Source organism: Leucopleurus acutus (genome assembly GCF_964270905.1).
Source record: "Leucopleurus acutus genome assembly, chromosome: 1".
Taxonomy (NCBI): domain Eukaryota; kingdom Metazoa; phylum Chordata; class Mammalia; order Artiodactyla; family Delphinidae; genus Leucopleurus; species Leucopleurus acutus.
This window is the reverse complement of record NC_139142.1, coordinates 74,995,842-75,022,087: the sequence shown is the minus strand read 5'-3', so window position 1 is coordinate 75,022,087 and position 26,246 is coordinate 74,995,842. Positions and strand designations below refer to the sequence as shown.

Sequence of the window (26,246 nt, the reverse complement as noted above, 5' to 3'; positions counted from 1 at the left end):
AAATGCCAATAAAAATTCCATTAGAAAAATCTTTTACCTTGCTTATGAACTAAACGTTGTTCAACCGAAAATAAACAGCATAGAGACTTCCTACTCCAGTTCTTAATGTGCACTTTTTCATACACAAAAAGAGAAAGTGAAAAGAAAATCACATCATTTGGCTTAGCAGTGGGAGACGTGCCCACAAGATGTCAGTATATGTTAGAACTAATACACAAATTCAGTGAAGTTGCAGGATACAAAACCAATACACAAAAATCAGTTGTGTTTCCACATACTACTAACAAACTATCAGAAGGTGATGTTAAAAAAACAATTCAATTTACAATTGCATCGAACAGAAAATATTTAGGAATAAATTTAAACAAGGAAGTGAAAGACCTGTACACTGAAATCTATAAGACATTGATTAAGGAAATTGAGAAGACAAAAATAAATGGGAAGATACTTTGTTCTCATGGACATAAAAAATTAAATTGTTGAAATATCCATAGTACGCAAAGCAATCTACAGATTGAATGAAATCCTTGTCAAAATTCTATGGCACTTTTCACAGAAATAGAACAAAAAAATCCTGAAATTTGTATGGTACCAAAATAGACCACGAATAGCCAAAGCAATCTAGAGAAAGAGGAACATAACTGAGGGTATCACATTTGCTTATTTCAAACTATATTACAAAGCTATAGTAGTCAAAACACTGGTACTGGCATAAAAACAGACACGTTGATCAATGGAGCAGAATGGAGAGCCCAAATATAAGCCCCTGTTGTCTAGGTGCTCCGGCCTGGTGTCAGGCCTGAGCCTCTGCGGTGGGAGAGCTGAGTTCAGGACATTGGACCACTAGAAACCTCCCGGCCACATGTAATATCAATCAGTGAGAGCGCTCCCAGAGATCTCCGCCTCAATGTTAAGACCCTGCTCCACCCAATGGCCAGCAAGCTCCAGTGCTGCACACCCTATGCCAATCAACTAGTAAGACAGGAACACAGCCTTATCCATCAGCAGTAGGCTGCCTAAAATAATATTAAGCTCACAGACACCACAAAACACACCACTGGACGCAGCCCTGACCACCAGAAAGACAAGATCCAATCCCACCCACCAGAACAAAGACACCAGTCCCCTCCACGAAGAAGCCTACACAAGACACTGAACTAACCTTTTTCAATGGGGGCAGACACGAAAAGCAAGGGGAATTATGAACCTGCAGCCTGCAAAAAGGAAACCCAAACACAGTAAGTTAAACAAAATGAGAAGACAGAGAAATATGCAGCAGAGGAAAGAGTAAGGGAAAAACCCACCAGAGCAAAAAATATGAAGAGGAAATAGGCAGTCTACCTGAAAAAGGATTCAGAGTAATGATAGGAAGGATGATCCAAAATCTTGGAAATAGAATGGAGAAAATACAAGAAACGTTTAACAAGGACCTAGAAGAACTAAAGAGCAAACAAACAATGATGAACAACAAAATAAATGAAATTAAAAATTCTCTAGAAGGAATCAATAGAGAATAACTGAGACAGAAGAATGGGTAAGTGACCTGAAAGAGAGAATAGTGGAAATAACTACCACAGAGCAGAATAAAGAAAAAAGAATGAAAAGAATCAACGACAGTCTCAGAGACCTCTGGCACAAAATTAAATGCACCAACATTCGAATTATAGGGGTCCCAGAAGAAGAAGAGAAAAGGAAAGGGACTGAGAAAATACTGGAAGAGATTATAGTTGAAAACTTCCCTAATATGGGAAAGGAAATTGTCAGTCAAGTCCAGGAAGTGCAGAGAGTCCCATACAGGATAAATCCAAGGAGAAACATGCCAATTCACATATTAATCAAACTATCAAAAGTTGAATACAAAGAAAAAATATTCAAGGTAGCAAGGGAAAAACAACAAATGATATACAAGGGAATGCCCATAAGGTTAACAGCTGATCTTTCAGCAGAAAGACTGCACGCCAGAAGGGAGTGCCAGGACATATTTTAAGTGATGAAAGGGAAAAACCTACAACCAAGATTACTCTACCCAGCAAGGAACTCATTCAGATCTGATGGACAAATTAGAACCTTTAAGACAAGCAAAAGCTAAGAGGATTCAGCATCACCAAACCAACTTTACAACAAATGCTAAAAGAACTTCTCTAGGCAGGAAACACAAGAGAAGGAAAAGAGTACAATAACAAACCCAAAACAATTAAGAAAATGGTAATAGGAACTACATATTGATAATTACCTTAAATGTAAATGGATTAAATGCTCCAACCAAAAGACATAGACTGGCTGAATGGATACAAAAGCAAGAGCTGTATATATGCTGTCTACCAGAGACCCACTTCAGACCTAGGGACACATACACACTGAAAGTGAGGGGATGGAAAAAGATATTCCATGCAAATGGAAATCAAAAGAAAGCTGGAGTAGCAATTCTCATATCAGACAAAATAGAGTTTAAAATAAAGACGACTACAAGAGACAAAGAGCGACACTACATAATGATCAAGGGATCAATCCAAGAAGATATAACAATTGTAAATATTTATACACCCAACGTAGGAGCACCTCAATACATAAGGCAAATGCTAATAGCCATAAGAGGGGATATTGACAGTAACACAACCATAGTAGGGGACGTTCACACCTCACTTTCAGCAGTGGACAGATCATCCAAAATGGAAATAAATAAGGAAACACAAGCTTTAAATGACACATTAAACAACATGGATTTAATTGACATTTATAGGACATTCCATCCAAAACAACAGAATACACTTTCTTCTCAAGTGCTCATGGAATATTCTCCAGGAGAGATCACATCTTGGGTCACAAATCCAGCCTTGGTAAATTTAAGAAAATTTAAATTATATCAAGTATCTTTTCTGACCACAACACTATGAAACTAGATATCAATTACAGGAAAAAAACTGTAAAAAATGCAAACACATGGAGGCTAAACAATACACTACTAAATAACCAGGAGATCACTGAGAAATCAAAGAGGAAACCAAAAAGTACCTAGAAACAAATGACAATGAAAACACGACGACCCCAAACCTATGGGATGCCCCAAAAGCAGTTCTAAGAGGGAAGTTTATAGCAATACAATCCTACCTTAAGAAACAAGAAAAAGCTCAAATAAACAACCTAACCTTACACCTAAAGCCATTAGAGAAAGAAGAACAAAAGAACCCCCAATTTAGCAGAAGGAAAGAAGTCATAAAGATCAGATCAGGAATAAATGAAAAAGAAATGAATGAAACAATATCCAAGATCAATAAAACTAAAAGCTCTTTCTTTGAGAAGATAAACAAATTGATAAACCTCTAGTCAGACTCATCAAGAAAAAAGGGAAGGAGACTTAAATCAACAGAATTAGAAATGAAAAAGGAGAAGTAACAATTGACACTGCAGAAATACAAAGGATCATGAGGGATTACTACAAGCAACTATATGCCAATAAAACGGACAACCTGGAAGAAATGGACAAATTCTTAGAAAAGCACAACTTTCTGAGACTGAACAAGGAAGAAACAGAAAATATAAATAGACCAATCACAAGCACTGAAATTGAAACTAGGATGAAAAATCTTCCAACAAACAGAAGCCCAGGACCAGTTGGCTTCACAGGCGAATTCTATCAAACATTTAGAGAAGAGCTAACACCATCCTTCTCAAACTCTTGCAAAATATAGCAGAGGGAGGAACACTCCCAAACTCTTTCTATGAGGCCACCATCACCCTGATACCAAAACCAAAGGTCACAAAGAAAGAAAACTATAGACCAATTTCACTGACGAACTTAGATGCACAAATCCTCAACAAAATACTAGCAAACAGAATCCAACACCACATTAAAAGGATCATAAACCATGATCAAGTGAGGTTTATCCCAGGAATGCAAGAATTTTTCAGTATATGAAAATCAATCAATGTGATACACCATATTAACAAACTGAAGGATAAAAACGATATGATCATCTCAATAGGTGCAGAAAAAGTTTTCAACAAAATTCAACACCTATTTATGATAAAAGCTCTCCAGAAAGTAGGCATAGAGGGAACTTACCTCAACATAACAAAGGCCATATATGACAAACCCACAGCCAACATCATCCTCAATAGTGAAAAACTGAAACCACTTCCTCTAATATCAGGAACAAGACAAAGGTTGTCCACTCTCGCCACTATTATTCAAAATAGTTTTGGAAGTTTTAGCCACAGCAATCAGAAAAGAAAAAGAAATAAAAGGAATCCAGATTGGAAAAGAAGAAGTAAAGCTGTCACTGTTTGCAGATGACATGCTACTATACATAGAGAGTCCTAATGATGATACCAGAAAACTACTAGAGCTTATAAATGAATCTGGTAAAGTAACAGGATACAAAATTAATGCACAGAAATCTCTTGCATTCCTATACACTAATGATGAAAAATCTGAAAGAGAAATTATGGAAACATTCCCATTTACTACTGCAAGAAAAATAATAAAATACCTAGGAATAAACCTACCTAAAGAGACAAAAGACCTGTATGCAGAAAACTATAAGACACTGATGGAAGAAATTAAACAGATTTCTTCAGATGGAGAAACAGATAGACAGATATACCATGTTCTTCAATTGGAAGAAACAACATTGTGAAAATGACAATACTACCCAAAGCAATCTACAGATTCAATGCAATCCCTATCAAACTAACCATGGCATTTTTTTTTTTACAGAACTAGAACAAAAAATTTTTAAATTTGCATGGAAACACAAAAGACCCTGAATAGGCAAAGCAATCTTGAGAAAGGAAAATGGATCTGGAGGAATCAGGCTCCCTGACTTCAGACTATGCTACAAAGCTACAGTAATCAAGAGAGTATGGTACTGGCACAAAAACAGAAGTATAGATCAGTAAAACAGGATAGAAAGCCCAGAGATAAACCCACACACAAATGATCACCTTATCTTTGATAAAGGAGGCAAGAATATACGATGGAGAAAAGACAGCCTCTTCAATAAGTGGTGCTGGGAAAACTGGACAGCTACATGTAAAAGAATGAATTAGAACACTTTCTAACACCATACACAAAAATAAACTCAGAATGGATTAAAGACCTAAATGTAAGACCAGACACTATCAAACTCTTAGAGGAAAACATAGGCAGAACACTCCTTGACATAAATCACAGCAAGATCTTTTTTGACCCACCTCCTAGAGAAATGGAAATAAAAACAAAAATAAACAAATGGGACCTAATGAAACTTAAAAGCTTTTTCACAGCAAAGGAAATCATAAACAAGATAAAAAGATAACCCTCAGAATGGGAGAAAATATTTTGTTGCAAACGAAGCAACTGAAAAACAATTAATCTCCAAAATATACAAGCAGCTCATGCAGCTCAATATCAAGGAAACAAACAACCCAATCCAAAATTGGGCAGAAGATCTAAATAGACATTTCTCCAAAGAAGATATACAGATTGCCAACAAATGCATGAAAAGATGTTCAACATCACTACTCATTCGAGAAATGTAAATCAAACTACAATGAGGTATCACCTCACACCGGTCAGAATGGCCATCATCAAAAATTCTACAAACAATAAATTTTAGAGAGGGTGTGGAGAAAAGGGAACCCTCTTGCACTGTTGGTGGGAATGTAAATTGATACAGCCACTATGGAGAACAGTATGGAGGTTCCTTAAAAAGAGAACTATCATATGACCCAGCAATCCCACTACTGGGCATATACCCTGAGAAAACCGTAATTCAAAAAGAAGCATGTACCACACTGTTCATTGAAACTCTGTTTACAATAGCCAGGACATGGAAGCAACCTAAATGTCCATGGACAGATGAATGAATAAAGAAGATGTGGCACATATATATAATGGAATATTACTCAGCCATAAAAAGAAACGAAATTGAGGTGTTTGTAGTGAGGTGGGTGGACATGGAGTCTGTCATACAGAGTGAAGTAATTCAGAAAGAGAAAAACAAATACCGTATGCTAACACATATATGTGGAATCTAAAAAAAAAGAAAAAAACGTTCTGATGAACTTAGGGGCAGGACAGGAATAAAGACGCAGATGTAGAGAATGGACTTGAGTACACAGGGAGGGGGAAGGGTAAGCTGGGACGAAGTGAGTGAGTAGCATTGACATATATACACTACCAAATCTAGAATAGATAGTTAGTAGGAAGCAGCTGCATCGCACGGGGAGATCACCTCGATGCTTTGTGCCCACCTAGAGGGGCGTGATAGGGAGGGTAGGGGGGAGATGCAAGAGGGAATGTATATGGGGATATATGTATACATATAGCTGATTCACTTTGTTATACAGCAGAACCTAACACAACATTGTAAAGCAATTATACTCCAATAAAGATGTTAAAAAACAAAAGTAAAAATAAACCCATGTGTACATAGTCAATTAATTCATGAAAAAGAAGCCAAAAATATACTTTCAGGAAAGGAAAGTCTCTTCAATAAATGGTGTTAAGAAGAATGGAAAGCCCTATGCAAAAGAATGAAACTGGACACTTCTCTTACACCATACACAAAAATCAACTCAAATTGGATTAGAGACTTGAACATAGACCTAACCCAATAAAACTCCTAGAAGAAAACTTACGGAACAAATTCCTTGACATCAGTCTTGGCAATGATTTTTTGTATTTGACACCAAAAGCAAAGACAACAAAAGCAGTAATAAACAAGTGGGACTACATCAAACTGTGAGGCAAAAGAAACCATGAACAAAATGAGAAGGCAATCTAGGTAATGGAAGAAAATATTATCCAATTATATATCTGATAAGGGGTTAATATCAAAATATATTAAAATATCATATGATCAATAGAAAAAGCAATCTGATTAAAAAATAGGCAGATCATCTGAATAAACATTTTCCCAAAGAAGCCATACAAATGGCCAATGGGTGAATTAGAAGATCCTCAACATGACTAATAATCAGGGAAATGAAAATCAAAATGAAAATGAGGTATCACCTTACACCTGTCAGAATGGCTATTATCAAAAAGAAAAGAAAAAAAGTGTTGGTAAGAATGTGAAAAAGAGGGAACCCTGTGAACTGTCAGTGGAAATGTAAATGAGTGCAATGTCTATGGCAAACAGTATGGAGATGCCTCAAAAAAATTAAAACGAGCACTACTATACGATCCAGGATTTCCACTTCTGGGTATATACCTGAAGGAAATAAAAGCACCATCTCAAAAAGATATCTCTTCATTGCAGCTCATCTACAATAGCCAAGACTTGGAAACAACCTAAGTGTCCATTGACAGATGAATGAACAAGGATAATGTCATCAAAAAAAAAAAAGAAACCCTGCCATTTACAACATGGATGAAACTAGACGGCATAATGTTAAGTGAAGACAAAGTCAAATACTGTATGAAAATTAAAATTAAAAAAATACTGTATGAAATCACTTGTATGTGGAATCTAAAGCACAGGCACAGACATACACACACAGCAGAACTCATAGGTACAGAGAACAGACTGGCGATTCTCAGAATCAGTGGGGATGGGGGTGGGAGTCTGTGAAGGTGTTCCACAGGTACAAACTTCCAGTTAAAGATAAATTCCTCCTAGGATTGCAATGTACAGCATGATGACTATAGTTTAAAATTAAAAAACAAAGATGTCACTATGTGAATTCCTCTGGCTCTCAAAGTTCGTTTTGCTTTTTTTCTAGTAGTTTGAACAGTTTAATAACAAATTTGGAGTAGAATGTATATATGAGTAGAGTAGCTTTCACTTGAATGAAATATACAAGATTAAAATAAGATATAATGCCTGGATGGGAATGCATGGTCAGCATGAGAAAACAGTCATCAAGGATGTCACAGGGAGGGACTAGGGAAGATCTGGGAACCCCAGTAGTGATTCTGTACCCTCATATGATATGTGAATTTGGAATTCCCATAAAGGAATCAAGGAGAGTCTGAAGACAATCTACAACAGAATAACTCAGTTATTCTCATTGGGGTTTCTTTATGAGGTGCTGAAACAAAAATAAAATGCTTGAAATTTGATCATTTGGCATAAACAACTTCATTAGATGAAATTTCAGGATAAAATGGAAAAGAATCTTCATTCCTTCAATGTCAAGAGAAGGAAATATTTTTATTTTGGAAAGCATTTATACTGTTAATAGTTTTTATATTTTCACTGATTAAACGGTATGTTATGAGAAGCTCTGTCTTCGTGACAACTATAACGATAATTATAGAATTGCACCAAACAATATATGTGCACTCATGACAAACACATGGCCAAATATTTGGATTTAGAGGACCTGTGGAGCCTTGCTTCCTACAACTTCTAATAAGTTAAGCATAGAGTTACATCACAAGTGAATATGATTTTACTGCCACTACCATTTGTTATTCCAATACACAACTGGAGATATAACAGAAGTCAGAACCCTGTTTTGTTCTCATTTGTCTGAGTGATATTTGCTGTTGTGAAGTTACCAGTTCCCATGATTTGGCGGGTAAGTAGGAAGGAAGGGGGGTGATGGCTTCTGGCTTATCTTTTGTAGGGAAGTTGAGGATCACTGAACATATTTCACCTTAGAATCGAAATTGGAGGCAAGAAAACAATCAGAAGAACATGAATGAATATTTGCAAACACAGCATGATTCATAATGAATTTGTTTCTGGTAAGCCCTTCAGATTCCATCACAGATTAATTTACTAAATTTGGAAATCTGAAGTAATAAATCTCCTTCCCATATGTCCTTCAATATTGATCACTGGACTGTCCTTTACTATATATAATCATTTATCATTAAACCACAAGGAAAGGGAGCACAATGTTTAAGGCAGGCCAAATCTCCCAACCTGGGTGTTATACACATTCAGACTTGATCCAGCCAGAAACTACATTTCAGAGACAGCTGCTATAGTGCAGCTGAGGGACCTTGCACCTTTACTGTCAGGAACTCAGAGCAGGGCCATTTCAACAAGGGGGAAATCCTGCCATTATGCTGCTCCCCAGACTGCTGTGGGCATTCATGGCTCTCCTCTGCTTAGCTACACATAATTGAAAACCAGGGCGTCAGCTGCCTGTCAGCACTCAGAGGTGAAATGGGACAGAGGAGTAGATGTCTCAACTAAACATACACTCTCAGCCCTGCGACACTCATTAATGAGTTATTTTGACCTTAAAGTCAAAGGACTAGCACTGTTTTAGAGACCTTGTCTGTACTTTCTTTTCTACTTGTCTATTTGCCTTTGGTTCTTTTATTTTAATTCTCCCGTTAAAACAATGAAACCAAATGGAAGATTGACAGCTACATTCCACAAGAACGTGTAACAGTATACAAACGTCAGTTACCAACTTCTGTGGCATTGACATGTACTGAGTGTTTACAGCCTGTAGATAACATGTTTTGTAGGAGTGCATTATAGCATTGTGTCACAGAAAGATCTGGCGTGCTTATCTTGACTTTATTTTACAAAGAGAAAAATAATCAGCTCCTCAAAAGTGAGACAGAACACTTTGGACCAATGGGATAGAAAATGTGACATCAAGACAAGCATAGGACACACGATCTACTAAGTAATGTTCTACCTGGGGAGGCGACAGGACTGAATATCCAGAATATCCTGATCTTCCTCAAAGTCTAATAAATAAGACTCAATGTCAGGTTTCAAAAGAATATATTATTCCTCTTATAATTTCATGAAAACATAAAAAACTGAATAGATTCTGAAAACCTGAGGGGCTGATTTTTTAACATTTCATGTTAAAGTAACTTTATTTAGTGAAAACTCTAAATAGAGCCCTAGAACCCGGTTAAAAAAAAGAGATACATTAATTATTTTGGATAATATTGCCTTTCACCAAGAAAGCTGAAAATCTGTGAGTTTTAAAAGAACTCCACTGATTCAGAATGGAGAAAAGTAAAGAGAGGCTAAATGAATGACCAGTAAGTAGATTACAAGAAGGGTGCATACCCTATACTAAATTCTATTTTAAATGGACTGGCAAAATTATTCTGCTGAATAATTATCAACACGTGTCAACCTGTTTAATCTGTAGTTCCCCTCAGCTCAAAACTTTAATACTAATTTTTCCATGCTCCTTTTCAGATACTGCCTAACAACTACCGTGGGAAGAAAAGTAACATAGTTTTGTGGTGAGCCAGACTTTTTCCCCATCTGTGCACTGACCACGTGGTCTATGAACATAACACCCTACTTCCTGTTTGGAGGAGTGACACAGGAACCCAGGTACTATGTATATGTGCTGCTAGGCCCTCAAAGACACTGAACTCTCAGCTTGAGGCAGAACTGAAAACATATGTGCAGGGGAATTCTTGCCACATGGTGCTCTCCAGCCTGCCCTGGGTATTGCTGGGCTTCATCTGCTCTGTAGGGATGGTTCCAAATATGGGTACAAATGTTCAGGTTGAAAGGACTGCACACAGGCACATGGTACTTCACATGGACTTGGGGAGGAAAGGAGGATTGGAGAAAAGAAAGCTTATCATGATTTCAATTTGGTTTTTCTTTGGGTCCTAAATTAGTCTAATTCCTACATTATTTTGTTCACTACTTCAGCTCTGTTTTCTGATTTTTTCCCACAGGATTTGGTGCGGCCCAGAAAGTTACTCAAGTCCAGCGAGCCATGTCCAGGCAGCCAGGGGAGGCGGTCACCTTGAGCTGTCAGTATGAAACAAGCTGGAGCCGGTACGTTATTGTTTGGTATAAGCAGCTTCCCAGTGGAGAGATGACTTTCCTTATTCATCAGAGTTCTTCTGGCCAAAATGCAAAGAATGGCCGCTATTCTGTAAACTTTCAGGAAAGACAAAAATTCATCAGCCTCACCATTTCAGCCTTACTGGTGGAAGATTCTGCAAACTACTTCTGTGCTCTCCGGGAACTCACAGTGCTTGAAGTAATAGGAAAAGCCAAACAAAAACCCCAGAGCTCAATAAGAGAGAGCTCCCTTGCTGCGGGAGCCACGCTGAAAGGCACACCTGCAGATGCCAGACAAGAAATGGTAGTCCTGTGGTTGCTTAATCTGTGGTCTGGATCAGGAGATTTAATTCTAAATAAAATCTCCTGCTATCTCACTTGGGAACAGATGTCCAGAGTAACTTTCTACTAATACATACTCAGTCTTGAATTTTTGACTTTAAGTCCATCACACAGAACATGTGTAAAATTGTCTAATGTTGAAAATTTGCTCCATGATAATTTAAAGTGGCAGTTCCACCTAAAGACACTCACATCACAAACCTGGGTCTAGTTATCTGAAATGGTCATGAAAATCATTTCCTTAGTCCTTTCCCCTTAGACTTTGTGTCAGGGTACAATCAGAGAAGCATATTACAAGTGATCTAGAATAAGAGGCTCACTGTAGGGAATAGCACTCAGGCAATAGCTAGAGCTGGTGGAGGGGTCTATACAAAGCTGTTATCTTTGCATCTGGTGTTGAGCCTGAATTCACTGTTAGAGTGTCATTTGGGAAGGAAAGTTGGATGTGGACAAAAGCATGGACAGACTGTGACATGTACGGATACTAGAACCCATGAGGACAATGGTACCCACAAAGATACACTAAAACTTGTCTGTCTCTCACCTCCTTCAGTCTCACAATGGTGGGTGACCTCAAGGAGAAGTGGGTGTCATTTGCCCTCATGGTACACGCATACTTGGTCCAAGACAAAGAGAAGATGAGGAGGAGATCGGGTGGGCGGTAGAGGAGTTGTGAGTCAACAATAAGATGAGCTAGTTCAGCAGCCACATGTGTGAGTTGCCCAGTTCCTGGAGCCCTGCACCAACCAGCAGAGCATTAAAATGTGGCTACTTCATGACAACTACCTTCTAAACCTTGCGCAAGTCTTTTTTGTGGCCAGCCCTAACCCAGAACAATACAGGGAAGCAAATTCTGGGACATAGATATCCAGATAGTTGAGACACTACAAAGCTACTACAGTACCCTCTATGTCAACTAGTCACCCATCTATACCTCTTTTAACAAGACAACTTTCAAATAAACACAACAGCAAAACTATGCTTCCTGTTAATAAGATGCAGTTATTCCCCATTCAACCAAAACCAAGCTAACCCTCTCCCGAAGAGAATACACCCAGTTAATTTATCCATTTTGGGGTGGTGTTCTTTCCTCTTATACCTCATCACACTGTCCCATTGAATCCTGCATCTTAACCACTGAGATACAATGAGATATGAGATAAACTTATACTTGCACATCATATGTTACCACAGGCAGACAAGTAGGGGAGAGATTTAAAAATGGTTAATGTATACATAACCATATTCATATCAAATTGAAAAAGAAATTGTCATAAGTATTATAGTTCTTGTTTCTGCAAACGACCACATGATTGTAGGTGGTATTTATAACTACCATTTCCATTACCCATTCCATAACCTATTTGCTCGTAGCAAGTACCTTCACTCACTGCTCTACTTGACTTCCTAAAAAACAAGTTTCTTATTCAGGAGCAATGCTATGTGGAAAACCATAAAGATGAATAAGGAATTCTGCAAGTCCACCGCTGTGGATTTGGCAGAAATTTGCAAGGCATTGAAGGCAAATCCAGGGGTCTATTTAAGTGGAAATAATCTTGCCAATACACAGGGAAAATCGATATATTGTATTCTGGGAAATATCATTAAGAATGATGCCTGATTTCACATCAGAAGTCACCAAGTGAAAACATTTTTAAAGTGTTAAAACAAATAACTAAAACTTTGAAACTGGCTTCTTATGAACATGAAAGTATATTTTAAAATTGTCTTTGTTAAAAATCACTGCTAGTAGGGGGGAAAGTCAAGGCACAGAATGGTAAACTGTATTTGCAATGCATATTTCTGATAAAGACTCAAATGCAATATATATTAAAAGCTCATGTAAATCAATAAGAAAAGAGTAAGAATGGCAAAACCTTGGAGCTCCAATTCAGAAATATTATTTCCAATAGCTAATAAATATACAAAATGATCATTATTCATCAGGGAATATTATTATTATTATTCATTAGGGAAATGAAAATAAAACCTCATCTGTGTCCTTTTAGCATCCTGAGTGAATCAGTATGGCTAGGAGAATAGGACCTAAGAAGAGAGGGAAAAATAATGACTGTCTCCAGGAAAATAAGTGCTTAAGTAAATTTCTTAGAAGCTCCCACCATTGAACTGATGTGGAGAAAACAACAAGCAGTAACAGAACACAGACCTGGACATTGAAGGAAAGGAAGGTTTTACTAGAAAAAAGAAAGTTGGTCCTTATTGGGCTTACTATATGTCAGGCACTGTAGTATGCATCTCAGATTCATTATCTAATTCAAATATCATAAACCCTATGAGATAGATTTTATTGTTCCAATTTTTTTAATTTTTCAGAAATAAGAAAGAACTTTCCTAACTGTGAATATCATCTCTAACTTTTATTGCCAGCCAGAGTGTAGCATTTATGGGGCTCCTAAAGAGCAAGGTTTGAACGATGGAGAAGCACTTGGCCCCAGCACAGGGTGGCTGGATGTCTCAGTGATGGTGACATTACTGGTTTAAACAGGAACCTAAAGGGAACTAGGAAAGAAGATGCCAAACCTAGGCACAAATTGCCCCAGGATCAATAGATGAGGAAATCATCCGCTAATTAGTTAACAGTGCTGAATGCTTTAGCAAGTTCCTTATGCAATAGTGTGCTGGGAAGAATAAGGGGCCTCAGGGAAAGATATTATTCCTTAAACACTCTAAGCATGTTTCTATATCAAGACCTGTGCTCCTTGCCTTTGTCCTCTCTATTGTGATGTTATGCCCCCAAATATCAACATGGTGCACCTCTGAATTCCTTCATGTCTTTACTCAAATGTCACCCCTTTGGAAATCTTTTATCTTTTATCTCTTTAATCTTTCTATTTTCCTTCCTTGAGACTCAGGCTCTAGCACACTGCATGCAGCAAGAAAGAAAGCTGAAGCACTGCCACCTGGTGTCCTGCTCAAATATTTTGTGATGCCTACACTGGCCTCGCTGCTGCCTTCTAGTGACATTGGGTAAAATTGTGGTGAAGCCTAGTCACAATAGAAGCTGCCATTGCTGAACCAGTCAGTAAACTTCCCAATGCAGAAATCAGGAGAGAGAGGATTCAGGAGAACTGACTGGTTTTTTTCTTTTGCTAGCCAGATGTGAAAGTGATTGATTTCAAATGACATATACAACACATGAGATGATTTTGCCTGTAGAGTTATAGGTTACCTTGGAAAGAAAGCTCAGAATTGTTGTGCAAGTTTGGGGTTTCTTCTCTGGTAAGTGTAACTGTGTCTACTGCTCTGTCCTTTCTTGTAGTATAGCAATATCCTGAGAAGTGGGAGCAAGAGTCAATAATGGGAAAAAATAAACAATTGTAGCAAATACTGGGTGGTACACTCATTTCATATTATAATATGCCCACCCAATCTCTCAATATAACACCTTAATGAATTGACTTCTCATTAACAGTAAGAACATGATAGACCATGGATACTTACGATAACACATGAAATATGCCAGGTAACCTGCTACATATATCTCAGAAAAATATTGAAATTTATCTTGGGCTAGATTCCTCTGCAATTTCAGATTCCGTCTCCCAACACCCCCCCCCCCCCACCCCCGCAAGATTCTGCACATTGCCTGCAGCTGGTTGAGTGCCTAAGCTAGGGAAGGTATTGTGTTGGGTAATTTGAATGTGTGTTCTCACTTAATTCTTACTGGAACCCTTCAAGGTTGGGTCCATCCTACTTTAGGGAGACAGTGTAGCAAAGTGCTTGAGACCAAAGACTTGGGTTGTATTTCTAGATCTACCACTCGGTAGCTGAGTGATCTTCGGAAAATGACTTAATAATTTTTATGCTTCCACTTCCTCATATCTACCATGTGGATATTGACAGAATCTACCATGCAGGGTTCTTATGAGAAGTGAATGAGATGATGAATGCCAGTGCTGAGCCCAGCACCCCCAGAAAGATACTGGCTACTTGCAGAAAAGGGAATTGAACATGAGAGAGGTTCGATACCTTGTCTGGTGTTACAGAATAAGTGTCGGAGTGGAGCCCTCTCTCCATACCCTGTCTAGAGCAGATGCCTTCCCTCACCCCAAGAGCAACTCTCTAGCTCAATACAATACTGTATTCTTTAAGTGCTTATCACTATCTATAATTATCTTTTTAAAAAAATTCATTTATTCAATTCTTCCTCCTCCTACCGCACTGTAGGCCTTTTATATCCTTTCACTACAGAATCCTCTATGAGTGAACAATACTTAGTGCAGGAGGCTCAATTTATGTGTGTGTGTGTGTGCGTGTGTGTATATAAAATAAATGTACAAAAGATAAAATTATTTCTAGAGTCCATGCTATTCAAACACTGACATAAAAGCTTAAGCTGGACTAATCTTTGTGTTGTTTATCTAGAACTGTCAATATGTATATCCTGCAAGTCACTTCATCTAAGATTTAATTTATGCAATATATCTAGCGACCAATTGGCTTCTCCTCTATTTCAGGTAAGGTGGGTTGCTGAAGATTACAGGATTCTACCTTACTAGTTGCATGAATGTCAAGGCTGTTGGAGGTGTTCCTGTCTTATTCTGGACACATACCTTCCAATATCCGGGTGAATTTTTCAATGGATCAGTATTTTCATCAGAAATACGCTTCACAGCAAGTAGGCTTTATGATGGTGTGGTCATACCCACACTATCCTATTCATCAAGTGGTCTGATCTGGAGGAAAAAAAAAAGGAACTTTACTTGTACTAGTTTCTGTTTGTCTAGCAGTCCATTCCTAACCTCAGCCTTTGCATTTCTAAATTGGGAGACATTAATGAGGTTTTTCAGGACTTCCTTTATTAACCACAGTGACATCTCTTTTCTTGGGAAGGAAAGTCAGAGGTTAGCCATTGAGATATCTTCCAATCCTGTTCCACTTTCCAGAACACTATTTGAGTGTGTGGAAGGTACTGTTCCCTGAGTTTAGTACCTTCCCCATGCTCTTTCCTTTATTTATTTCAGTTGTTCACTGGAAAGAAGGTTATATAGTCAATTTACACTGCCAATTTTCCAGAAGTACATTTAGATTCTGAACAATCTTAATTACTGCTATCTTGTACTGTTAAATTTCCCCTGGATGTCTTTTTTTTTTTTTCCAGCTGTTTTTTAAGCTTACAGGGAACAGAGAGTATTGCTTTCATAATTTTCAGATCTCTTAAGGATATTCTGGGCACAAGATGACTGTTTAAATTAATATGCGTATGTTCAGTCAAACTAGCATTATTCTTGGACTGTGACACGGGCAAGATGGAACATAATTCTTACTTTTAAACAACGCTATTTGAGGTAAAATTGACATTCCACAAAATTCATCCATTTTGAATGTACAGTTCAGTGATTTTTGGTAAATTGGCTGACTTATGAAACCATTACAATAATCCAGGGTTAATCACTTTTATCACCACAAAAAGCTCCTTCATGCTCAATTATAGTTAATCCCTGTTCCGATACCTGGCCACAGGCAACCAGTGATCTACTTTATATCTCCATAGGTTCCTTTTCTGAACATTTCATGTAAATGGAGTCATTCAGTACATTTAAGTTGTTCCATTTTTTGGCTAGTAGAAAGAAACCCAAAAAAGCAGACTCCTGTTATTTTTAGAACGTATCTTCTCTACCATTTAAAACATTTACTGAGTATCACAAAATGTAAGTGGCGTGGCAGATTCCAAACACCATGGACTCCTTACCAGATAGATATGTGTTCTAGTTATTACCAGGTGTTTGACCTGGAGTGAATTCCTCAATCTCTTTCAGCTTTAGTTTTCCTGTTGGTAAATTGGGAATGATAGTAATTCTATTGTGTGATTTCTGTATTCGAACAATGTACATAAAGCAATAGATAATTTAGCACGTGGTATGTGTGCACATTTATAATATGAGGATTTTGTTGAAAGTTCATATAAAAGATTCCTAACCAAAGTGTTTTTCCTGCCACAAATTGCCATCCCAATCTCTCTCAAGTTGAATGATTGCAGTGCACGATGGGGCAGCCCACTTCTGAATGGTTGTCAGCTCTCTTTGTGCTGTGGACTCATGGGGGATGTCCTCACTGTTTGTGAAGCTGGTCTCAAGAAAGCAGTGTTTGAGCCCTCCTTTTGAGTGACAGGAAACTGAGTCTAGGTCAGAAATTGTTGGTGTGTTTCTAGGACTTGTATGGGGTCTTGTCTCTGATTGGCTGGGCAACCAGATGCAGAATCCTATTTTCTGAAGAAGAATATTCCTCTGCTGAGGATACTTGGGCAGGATAAATGCAGAGGAATCCTTTGCCAGCTCCATTGTTAATCCTGTGACTTCATCTTGGCCTTAAGTCCAGGGGCTGCTGAAGACATTCTGAACAGTATGTGGCAGTGATGGAGAAGGAGGGGGATGTAGTCACATAACTCTAGGTTCTATCTGGGAACGTGTGAAGACAATGAATACTCTGTAGAGATATCAGTGTATGTCTGACCCTGCCTTTCTGAACAGAAATGAGCAGCATATTTAGTGTGGAACAGATTTTTCCATCTCTGCGTGTTCAGGAAGGAGGGAGCACCAATTTCACCTGCAGTTTCCCTTCCAGCTCTTTTTATGCTTTATACTGGTATAGATGGGAAGCTGGAAAAAGCCCTAAGGACCTGTTTTAATGACTGTAAATGAGGATGAAAAGGAGGAAGGATAAGTAAGAATCACTTTGAACACTAAGGAGGGTTACAGTTGCATGTACATCAAGGATCCCAGGCTGAAGACTCAGCCACGTCTCTCTGTGCCTGCACACAGTGCCCTTCAGCCTCTGCAGCCCATGCCCAAGCCTGTGCCTGGTGCTGCTCTGGTACCAGCATTGAGAAAGAGCCATGTGTGAGGTGGAAAAGGCAAATTCAATGAATTACAGTGTTTGCTATAACCAGGGGGAAATGCAATGATAGATAAACAAGCGTTCCAGTCACTGTACCTCCGTCAACTAACGGGACTGTCATTACACATCACTCACCTCCATTCCCACCAGTATATTGGCCATATCATTGAATCAGATTCCTAGCCTCCTCTTTTGCCATGATTCCAAGTGAATTAGACAGTTACTCAAACCTTTCTAAAATAATCTGATTAAAGTAGGGTAATATTCACCACTCGTTGCTACATCCTACTTCATTGAAGGCATGTTCTTCAACACAAAAAGAATAAAGAAGACAAATGGGAAAAGCAAATAATTTTTTATTGATTTCTCCTAGGTTTTCACAAAAAACTTTCTTAAAGATTTTGAAGTGAATATACCTTCTTTTCCGTAAGGGAGTTAACATCCGAGTGCCCTATAAGCTCACTCTCATGTAGCTCATTTCCAAGAGTATTAAGAGTGTATTATGTGTTGACTATTCATGCTCTCTCACCCTTACTGTGCTAATCTTTAGCTGGAGTATATTTTCTATACTTGGCCTCACTGTAGACTTTGGACACGGCAATGTGACCAGCTTTGACCAATGGAATGTGAGTGGATAGGAAGTATGTTATATCATAGCTAAAAGTAAATATATTCACATGGCATGTCTTCTTTTGTTTCTTCCCTGCACTTACCAGGTAGCGGTTGTCCTTTCAGCTTTTATCCATAATGTGAAGAAGACGCAAGGTCCAGAATGAAAAGAAAACTCATAGTAGCAGAACGGAATTGTCCTGTATCCAGGAGCAGAGCCTCAGAGTGCTGGGACTGCAGTTGACCCACAGCTAACATACCATGGACAACTCAGTAAACTTTGTTCTTGTGAGCCACTGAGATTGTGAGGTTGTTTGTACTGAGTATTACCCTACTCAAAGTTGACTGATATATGAAATCATATCAATTCTGTCTTCTAAATATTTCTCACATTCAACCACCTCTTTTTTTTTTTTTTTTTGCGGTATGCGGGCCTCTCGCTGTTGTGGCCTCTCTCGTTGGGGAGCACAGGCTCCGGACGTGCAGGCTCAGCGGCCATGGCTCACGTGCCCGGCCGCTCCGCGGCATCTTCCTGGACCGGGGCACGAACCCGTATCCCCTGCATCGGCAGGCGGACTCTCAAGCACTGCACCTCCAGGGAAGCCCCAACCACCTCTTTTTACTTGCCTTGTTACTATCCTGGTCCAGGTGCTCATAATCTCTCACTGAGTTGGCTGGAATAACTTCTTAAATGTATCCCCTATCCATGAGCTCTTACTTCCCAAATCTATCCCTGAAGTTATCATTCTAAAATACACATCAGATTAGATTGCTGTTCTATTTCAGGACCTTCTATGGCTCCCCATGACCCAAAAGTAAAAACCAAGGTTTATGTGGCCATCTACAGTATTACTTCCAGTAAGTGTTCATCTTCCTCCCCAGTATTACACAAAGATTTCTGAACATCAGCCATATCAAATGAACTCACTCTCATATTTTCTTCTTATAAATATTATTTCTTTCTCAAGTTGGCAAAATCCTATTCAATCTTCAGGACCCAGTAAATGTCACATTTATGTTTAAAAAGATTTTCCAGGTTACATAAATTATATTTATTTGCCCTCTCCCTCTTTTAGTGTTCTGTACACAGTTTTGCAATAGCACGTATCTACTATGCTGAGAATATTTTTTGGTTTTAACTCTTCACTAGTCCAAATTCCTCAAGGATAGGGGCCCATACATATTATCCTTTAATCCCAGCTGTTATTATTGTCCCTGACTTATAAGAACCATTCAGTAGATCTGGCTACAGCTGGACCACAGTTTAGACAAGTGCACTGATTAATGAGAGCTGGTTTGTGAAGCTGGTTTATATGAGTGGGCTGGAAACCTTCCACTACGGGAACACTTGAAGATACTTCTACTTCATTATATCCCTCAAGCCAACACATGGCTATGTTTCCCACTCTTAAACCTGGTTCTTACTTAAACCATCATCCCAGGAGGCCAATGTGTCCCCATCTAAGCATATGTATCAACACAGCCATACAGAAGTTTGTCTCCATATATTCGTGGTTTTTAACATCAACTATAAATGAAATGGTGTGTGAAAATTCTGTATGTTTTTATAACGTACCATTTCTATACTTTACGATATCTCCTTTGACTCTCGTCGCTCTTAGTACAGCTTACCCAGGACCTTTTGATGAGTCATGGTAGATGACCGTAAAGACAACTCATATCATTAAATGAATCTTCCTCAACCTTCTGCTTTCCACATGAAACATTCCTGCTTTTACACATATAATTCACTTTCCCTCCCCTAATAATAAAAAAGATATCTCTCTTCCTTTTAAATAGTGTGCCTCTGTCCAAACGCTTCACCCACTCCATTCACTTTGACTTCTCTGGCACCTCAGCCCACTGATCGTCCAAACTCTATGGTCTGGTTCTTCAGGACTTTCTTGCTACTGATTTCTTCCCATCATTTAAAATATTCAAGCATGCTCCTCTGAAAAAATATTTAATATTCCTCCAAACTCATACATGCCTCTCCTGTAACCAATCTATTTTTTCTCAGAAATACCAATGATCTCTTTATTATTAAATCCAAAAGGTATTTTTTTACCTCCTTCATCTAGACAAGTGTTTCTCAAATTCTAATGTGCGCAGGAATCTTATTAAAATGCAGATTCTGACTCAGGAAGTCTGGGTAGGGCCTGAGTTTCTGCATTCAGAATAGCTCCCCGGTGATGCAGATGCTACTCACCTGCAGACCACATTCAGAGCAGCCACTTTCTGTAGTGCTTGCCACTCCTTTCGGAGACTTTTGTGTTCCTGGCAGGAAGGAGGTGAGAAAGGTTCACAAAAATTGTGAACTGCTCTTTCTTTCTCTATCTGACCAATAGAGGGGGCTGTTGTGTAAACTGGAAATGGTTTTTCTAAATAAGATCAGAATAATCGCACAAAAACCTTCCTTCCCTACAGTTTAAAGAGATATTCTGACACCACTTTTTGCACAATGACATGTAAAGCATCTCAGACACCAGAGGCAGGCAGTCTTGTTAAGACAGCCTCTCTCCCAACACACCTTACAACGTCCATCAGAAATCTAAATCCTGTGTCATTCCTTCTCAACCTCACAGCAACCTGGGTTCAAGTCCACCAGTCATCAGACTTTTGTTTGTGGAGAATCTCCCAGAAAGGAGCTCACTGCCTCTTCAGTGCTCCACCATGACCCTGGTGTTCACCTTGATGCTTGAGGTGCTCCTGTTCCTGAGTGAGTACTGTTCCATTTTACTCTCTTGTCCACACATGGAACATTGCTTTGGACTGACTTTGAACAGAGACTTTTTGTTCTGGCTGAGTTCATTGATTCAGCATTGATGTTTCAGGAGGAGCCGGAGCCCAGTCGGTGACCCAGTATGACGGCCACATCACTGTCTCTGAAGGAGGCCATCTGGAGCTGAGGTGCAACTACTCATCTTCTGTTTCGCCCTCTCTCTTCTGGTACGTGCAGTACCCCAATCAAGGACTCCAGCTTCTCCTGAAATACATATCTGGAAACAGCCTTGTCTCAGGTATCAAAGGTTTTGAGGCTGAATTTAGGAGGAGTGAGAAGTCCTTCCACCTGAGGAAAACATCAGCCCATTGGAAAGACTCGGCCAAGTACTTCTGTGCTCTGAGTGACACAGTGACTAAGACTACAGTGGGAGCTGAACACAAATCTCCTGAGACTTAGTAGCTTAAAGACTCAGGGTCTCAGCCTATGTTATTTTCAGGATGTTGGCATGTTCTGTGAAGGCAAACAGTACAGAGAATACAGAATCCTGAAAGTGTCTGGTTCTCATGGGCATCTTAGATTTCTTTTCTCTTTCTTTATTCTTTTGCAAAGGAAAGACTTGTTTTCTTAATTTCAGTGCTCTCAGTGGTCTTGAGGCTGGTGGGTGGTTTCTTGTCAGTGTCACCTGAGCAGGCTGTGCCTATACTGTACTGTTTTGTTCAGAGTAAGTTTTTATGTCATAAAAAGAAAACCCAATCCTAATATTCTTTTCCAAAATATAGTTGACAATTCCAAGGTATTTGTTCTCACTTATTTAGTTTGGTTCAAACAAATGGGATTCTGGTTGGAATCACATTGGAAACTGACATTTTAGGATATTATGTTTTCCTACCCAAGAATATTATATGCCTCTTCATTTATTCAGGTCTTGTTTTAGTCCTTTAAAAGTAAATTTTGCTTTCTTGTTTCCAGAAAAGTTGGAAAAAATGAAATGAATCATTGAATAAGTGGAGAGTTGATGTCTAGTATTCTGTGTCTGTTCCTCTCTCTGAACAAGGAAGAGAGCCAACAGAAAGTGGAGCAGCATCCGCAGTCCACAAGTGCCAGGAGGGAGAGGTTTCTATTTTTAACACAGCCACACACGCAGCAAGAGTGAGAGTTCCAACCATTAAGAAGAACATATCTCTGTGCAGGTCATAGGCTCAGACTCCACCTTCTGCTCTGTAATCATGGGGACCCCGCCCACGTTCAGTCTGTTCACAACCCCACAGAAGGAGGCACTCACTTTCACACAAAATGATGTTTCTTAGAATTCATACCTGAAGTTGTTCTGTTTCCTCCTTTCTGCACACTTCGTTAGGCAATATAAAAATATTTTACGAATGATGCTTGTACACAAAGAGCTTACTACCTAACAGTCATAGGAATATTTCTCTCATTAGATTTAAGCTTTATGAAGATATTAATTTTTTTTTTACCAATAAGCATTCACTGAACAATGGTTGAAAGAATGAATGGCTGATAATATTTATACCCATATATACAGGCAAATTTATAGCCAATGGTTAGAATTTGTATGGAAACTAATTTCAGCTCCCTATAAGGAAAAATAAACAATTAGAGGCTTTTCAAAACAAAACAGACTGCTTTGAGGTGTAAAATATTTCTCACTACAGGAACTAGTCAAAGAAGAGTGGAACGTCCATTTTCCAGTGATCTGCAGAAACGATTACAAAACAATATGATTTTGCACCAAACTAAGAATTTTAAGTTTTAAATGAGGGAAAATACCATGAAAGAACTGAACAACCAAAAAGCTTGTTTAATTCACCACAGATTAAAAAAAAAAATCACTTCCAAATTCATGGAAATTGGATTTTGAATTTTTACTTGACGCATGTGTAGGAATTTAGGTGAGGGCAATGGTAGGAGAACACATTCCAAGCAGGGTAAACTTATTAAGAGCAAAGATCAAGAAACAATAAGCAAGAAGAGTTTAGGAAATTAAAAGTTTTTAATATTACTGAAAGGGACAATTTTTATTGGATGGTACTGTGAGATAATATGAAATGTTAGCTTGAGGCAGTAGTTCACCCAGGAGGGCCACGCACAGCTCAGAACTGGGTTTCTTTCCAGATAAAAATACAACTGTCATGAGATTACCTGTCTTTAGCATAAGCAACATTAAGGAATATCTTGAAATTGTTTTTTAGAATGAGCTATTAATCTAAATTTAAACTGTTAGATAATATCAAAGATTTACTTTTACAAGCACACTTCTAAATGTATAGAAAAACTGCATTTCCATAATGATTGATTCAATGAACAAATAAATTTCGTTTTCCCGGAGCAATTCCACCACCAACTAATCGCCATATTGCAGGAAAGGAAAAATCTAAACACTTTCCCAATGTGTTGCACTTTTATGATCACTTTGCAGCATGAGTTTTGTTTAGACGTAGGGGGAGACTAATAGCTTCTCTGCGTTCATTAACCTCCCGTAAAGGACAAACTTTTAAATCAAATAATACAGACCAAACAAATAAAAATAACTACATTCTGCTTTGCTTTGTACTTTGTTCTCTTCCTCATCTGGCTGCAAAAACCCTTGCATGATTTTCACTGAAAATAACTCCTGAATTCATGTGAGATTTTGCCCTCCTCAGTACTTGTACTGGTAGAGTTTAGATATGTTCCCATCTACTTCCCTGCTCTTCAGGGTACTGAGTTGCCATAAGGATAAGCCAGGCAGATAGGCCTTCAACATTAAGGCTAATTTCTAATTTACCCCCACTGTGCCTTTTATCATCACAAACATGTTTGTTGTCTAATTTGGCTCACTCTTAGAAGACCATGGTTTGATGTACTTAAACAGTATATTCCTTCAGGCAGCAATATACTAAATTTTTAGGGGTCTTATAGCTCCATTTTTCTATTAAATGGTGCAGGGTTGAGAACCAAGTAAGCACATAAAAAATAGATGACAACACCGTAGTAAAACTAAAATTGTTATTCCACCGTTTGGTGATTTAGTTTATATCCACATCGTTCAGAAAGAGAGAGACTTTCTTCAAAAGTAGAAACTGAGAAGAGTGAGGACGAAAAATTATTTTATTGAATAAAAGACTTTCTGTAACACTCAGTGATGGATGAAGTGAGAGATGTGGAAACTTCCAGTCAAAGTTTGTACATTTTACTTTCATCAAATGTCTATGATCCATCCCAGAAAAGCAACCCATAGATTTAGAATAGTCCCACTCACCATTGTTTCATCAAGGAAACGTTTTCTTGGTGCTGAATGTTGGGTAATGCTATATACTATATACAACTAAATGTTGGGTAATGCTATATTTGGGGTCCTGAATGGTGGAAGAGACCAAGAACAATTTAAGGGAAAGGGAGGGGAAATAAGAATAGACCATGGACAGAGAAGATTTGTCCAAAAGAGACTATTCAAGATTTGCTTTAATCTATCATTAACATTGAAATTCGAAAGAGTTATTAGAATAGGTTCACAGACTCTCAAAACTAGAAACCATTGTAGAAAAGAGGGTAAGCACAAAGATGCAAGCCATGAACACATCTGCTTTGCAGACATATTCATTTAAGTGGATATCTGTGGTTTTCGAGTTTTTTTCTACACGGTAGAGCTGCCATATCATTGTGAGCTGTGGAAGTTAATCACTGGACCATTTTAGGGAACATCATTCACACCTTAGCCTAAAATATAGAGAAAGACAATGCAGAGATATGAAGAAAGACAGATCTGAGAGCATCATCAGAGCCTATATATCCAGCTCTGCCTGGAACGGCAAAAGTCAAAATACTCTCATTGGGAACAAGCCAGCATGAGTTGAGATTCTGTCATTTACAACAAATAGATCCATAATTAATACAGAAGAAGGTGGGTGGGGGGGAGCCTTTTGGTTTTGTACTATTTTATGAGCTGAATTTATGGTGCTGAGAAACATTTTTCAGTCAAAATAACTAGAGTTATGTAGATATAGATCATCACTGGTCTACCTTCATTATAGTAAATATGAACCAGGTTAATCCTATGTATGTTTTATGAATTTCTGATGGGAAAAAATTAGAAAAATACTGAAAACATCCACTACTCTGCCACATAGACAAGCACTCATTATTTTTACTTATTTCTATCTTTTTCACAATTTTGCACGTTGTTACATCATATTATAGAGACAATTTTATGTCCTTTTTATTAACACTCACTTCTGTCATTAAAATACCTTGTATTCATACTTTGAATTGATTATTCTACTATTCTACACCATAGATATACCACACTTAACTTTATAATTTTCCTGTTTGGGGATATCTTGATTATTTATTTACCGTATTTCATCATTTTAAATAGCATTATGGTATACGCCTTTAAATAAAAATTTGAATTTGAATTTCTCATCATTTTCTTAGAACAGCATCCTAGAACTGGAATTAGTGGTTCAGTGGGTAAAAACAGGTTATAGTCTTTTTGCTCCTTGTGTCTCGGGAATGGGGAGTTAGTGCTTAGTGCGGACAGAGTTTCAGTTTAGGAAGTTGAAAAATTCTGGAGATGGATGATGGTGGGAGCTGCACAACGATGTGAATGTACTTAGTGCCACTGAACTGTACAGTTAAATACGGTTAAAATAGTATGTTTTATATTATGTGACTTCTACCACAATAAAAAACATTTCCAAAAAGTATTCTAAATGTATCATCTCTACTCCCTAACACCTTTCTTACTTGAACCCACTACACTCAGATTTTCATCCCTACCATTCCGTTGAAATCACTCTTGCTGAGGTCACCAGTGAGTTTTAAATTTTATATATTTATTTATTTATGGCTGTGTTGGGTGTTTGTTTCTGTGCGAGGGCTTTCTCTAGTTGCAGCAAGTGGGGGCCACTCTTCATCGCAGTGCGTGGGCCTCTCACTATCGTGGCCTCTCTTGTTGCGGAGCACAGGCTCCAGACGCGCAGGCTCAGTAG

At 38.3% G+C, this 26,246-nt stretch overlaps 1 long non-coding RNA gene across 1 annotated transcript in view; it reads right to left on the bottom strand.

Moving 5' to 3' along the window:
• Positions 1 to 26,246, bottom strand: part of LOC309963032 — a 94,667-nt gene that overhangs the window by 6,328 nt on the left and 62,093 nt on the right. The window contains exon 2 of the long non-coding RNA XR_014326277.1: positions 15,638 to 15,760. This is a non-coding gene — a long non-coding RNA (uncharacterized lncRNA). The remainder of the gene's footprint in view (positions 1 to 15,637; positions 15,761 to 26,246) is intronic.